The sequence below is a fragment of the Triticum urartu genome, chromosome 4 (genome assembly GCF_003073215.2).
Source record: "Triticum urartu cultivar G1812 chromosome 4, Tu2.1, whole genome shotgun sequence".
NCBI lineage: Eukaryota > Viridiplantae > Streptophyta > Magnoliopsida > Poales > Poaceae > Triticum > Triticum urartu.
The window spans coordinates 577,062,842-577,066,762 of NC_053025.1; positions in this window are offsets into that span (position 1 = coordinate 577,062,842).

The window sequence follows — 3,921 nt, forward strand, 5'->3', positions numbered from 1 at the left end:
TTGTTCCTGAGGACATGGGGGAAGTCTTGCTATTAGTAGTCATGTGAATTTGGTATTCGTTCGATATTTTGATGAGATGTATGTTGCCTCTCCTCTAGTGGTGTTATGTGAACGTCGACTACATGACACTTCGCCATTATTTGGGCCTAGAGGAAGGCATTGGGAAGTAATAAGTAGATGATGGGTTGCTAGAGTGACAGAAGCTTAAACCCTAGTTTATGCGTTGCTTCGCAAGGGGCTGATTTGGATCCATATGTGTCATGCTATGGTTAGATTTACCTTAATACTTTTGTTGTAGTTGCGGATGCTTGCAATAGAGGTTAATCATAAGTGGGATGCTTGTCCAATTAAGGACAGTACCCAAGCACCGGTCCACCCACATACCAAATTATCAAAGTACCGAACGCGAATCATATGAACGTGATGAAAACTAGCTTGACGATATTCCCATGTGTCCTCGGGAGCGCTTTTCTCTATATAAGAGTTTGTCCAGGCTTGTCCTTTGCTACAAAAAGGATTTGTCCACCTTGCTGCACTTTATTTACTTTTGTTACTTGTTGCTCGTTACAAATTATCTTATCACAAAACTATCTGTTACCTATAATTTCAGTGCTTGCAGAGAATACCTTGCTGAAAACCGCTTATCATTTCCTTCCGCTCCTCGTTGGGTTCGACACTCTTACTTATCTAAAGGACTACAATAGATCCCCTATACTTGTGGGTCATCAAGACTCTTTTCTTGCGCCATTGCCGGGGAGTGAAGCGCCTTTGGTAGGTGGAATTTGGTAAGGAAATATTTATATAGTGTGCTGAAATTTATTGTCACTTGTTACTATGGAAAGTAATCCTTTGAGGAGCTTGTTCGGGGTATCTTCACCCCGACCAGTAGAGCAAAGAGTTTCTCCTCAACCTACTGAACCTACTGAAAATGAAAATGTCTGCTTTGAAATTCCTTCGGGTATGATAAAAAACTGCTAGCTAATCCTTTTGCAGGAGATGGAACATTACATCCTGATGAGCACCTAATATATGTGGATGAAGTTTGTGGATTATTTAAGCTTGCAGGTATGCCCGATGATGTTATCAAGAAGAAGGTCTTCCCTTTATCTTTGGAGGGAGACGCATTGACATGGTATAGGCTATGTGATGATATGGGATCATGGAACTACAAATGATTGAAATTGGAATTTCATCAGAAGTTTTATCCTATGCATCTTGTTCATCGTGATCGTAATTACATATATAATTTTTGGCCTCGCGGAGGAGAAAGCATCGCTCAAGCTTGGGGGAGGCTTAAGTCAATGTTATATTCATGCCCCAATCATGAGCTCTCAAGAGAAATGATTATCCAAAATTTTTATGCTCGGCTTTCTGATAACAATCGCACCATGCTCGATACTTCTTGTACTGGCTCTTTTATGATGAAGACTATTGAATTTAAAAAGGATTTATTGGAAAGAATTAAACGCAACTCTGAAGATTGGGATCTCGATGAAGGTAAGGAGTCAGATATGACACCTAAGTTTGATTGTGTTAAATCTTTTATGGATACCGATGTTTTCCGTAAATTTAGCACTAAATATGGACTTGACTCTGAAATAGTAGCTTCTTTCTGTCGGCGTTCTGGGAACGGGGGTCCCCAGACTTGCTTGCCTGCGGCCCACGGCGTGGCCAAGCAGCCGGACGTATGGCCCATCTTCACCAACCAAGCATCCAAGACCCTCGCGAGGGTCCAAGCCTCGCGAGGCGGACGACGCAAGACCTCCTCCCGAGCGGCCTAGTCAGGCAGGCTCGCGAGGTGCAGAGATATCAAGGCGAGGCGAACCTCACGAGGCTCTCGTGACGTGAGCCATGACGATCGACACCAGGCGGGCACCAGGCGGGCGCTAGCATGCGCAGCGTCCTTGTTTCCTCTTTGGTGCAAAGGAGGCGAGCGCAGCCACAGAGTACCGAGGCATCGGGCAAAGGTTGCCATTTCGGTGCAACAAGACCAAGACCATGGACTGCAAGATGGAGGTCATCATGGAGCCCAAGACGGCGTCACCACCAGAGCTTGGTGTAGGCAAAGACCGCTTTTATCCGGATAGCTTGTACTAGCTGCCCCCCTTCAAATTGGCCCGCCATTGTTGGCTCCCTTCCCGCTCGATATTTGGGAAGAGGACCATGGCCTCTATAAATAGGACTAGCCACCATAGTAGAGGAGAGAGATCTCATCAGACCTAGAGATACACACAAGTTCCTACGCGCAAGAACACCTCAACCTCAGGAGGCTGTTCTTCCCCTTGTATTGTTCATCATCAGCCCAAGAGGCAATCCACCACCACCACACTGGAGTAGGGTATTACACCACAATGGTGGCCCGAACCAGTATAAACCCCGTGTCTTTCTGTGTTGCGAGTTCGTCGAGTTCGTCCGCAAGATCTTAGCGAGCTACAGGGTAGATCGATAGGAGGGAAAGACTTCGCGCGCACCCTAGTGTTCGAACCTTAAGGGTTTGCCGGAGCCCCACATCCGACATTTGGCACGCCAGGTAGGGGTGCGCCGGGGCTTCTCTCCACCAACCAGTGCCCCGTACCGCCGCACTACGCTCCCATGGCAGGTGCCCCGCCACCAACCTCTGCAGTCAGCACCAGTAGCAGGGAGTCTGGGTACCGAGCCCTGGCCCCCGCTCTGCGGCGAGTGCAGTGGCCAGCCAAGTTCAGGCCGGAGATGCCGCCGCGTTATGATGGCACGGCAGACTCGACACTGTTCCTGCTAGCATACGAGGAGGCCATCCTCGAAGCTGGAGGTGATGACAAGATCATGGCAAACTTGTTCCCCCTGGCCCTCGCCGGCGAGCCGCGCGCTTGGCTGCTCAACCTCCCGGGATCCACGGTGATGTCCTGGGGGGAACTCCGCGACTTCTTCACTGCGCGCTACGCGGCGCCGGCACAACACGCAGTCGCGACACTGCTGGGTGGCTCCCAAGCACCTCCTTCAGATCGCCACGTCAAGCCTTTCTTCCGTCAGATTGGGGCAGCCTGCAAGCGCCCGGGGGCTGTGCCGGGTTGGGCTGCACCGGAGGCCGACCGGGCCTTCTAAGACCTCAAGAAATACCTCACCAGCCCCCCGGTGATGGTGGCGCCCTGACCTCTCGAGCCTCTGGTACTCTACCTCATCGCCACCCCGTACTCCGCCAGCGCGGCGCTGGTGGCGGTTTGGGAGGAGCGCAAAGACAAGGGTGTGCTGCGCCAAGCCAGAGCTGATGCAGCGCAGGGTCAGGAAGGCACGCCGGGGCCATCAGCGGCGGAAGATCAAGCTCGGCAGGGCAATGTCGCGGAAACTCTTGAGGATGGCCAAGTCTCAGGAAACCCTCCACCTCAGGATACGCCACAATCTCTGCAAGACCCGAGCCTCAACAGTATGCCAGCCCTCACCGAGAACCTGGTGTACTTCGTCAGCACCGTACTGCGGGACACAAGGGCACGCTACCCCATGCTGCAAAAGCTCCTTCTCGCACTCTTGGTGGCCTCACGCAAGCTGCTGCACTACTTCCAGGGGCACCCCATCAAGGTCGTCTCATCTTACCCATTGGAGAGGGTACTCAGGAGCCCAAACTCAGCCGGAAGGGTCGTTGAATGGAACATCGAGCTACAAGCATTCCAGCTGGAGTTCAGCACCACCAGGGTCATCAAGGGAGCCGCGCTCGCCGATTTTGTGGCAGAATGGACAGATGCCCCGGCTGTTGAGGAAGGAGAAGACCGGTCCACCTCCCCAGGAAGTGAGGCACCATACGACCAGGTCATGTATTTTGATGGCGCCTTTGTGCACCAGGGCGCAGGGGCTGGAGCAGTGCTCATCTCACCCACTCAGGACAAGCTTTACTATGCCGTGCAACTCTACTTCTAGCACGGCGAGAAGGTCTCCAAAAATATCGCAGAA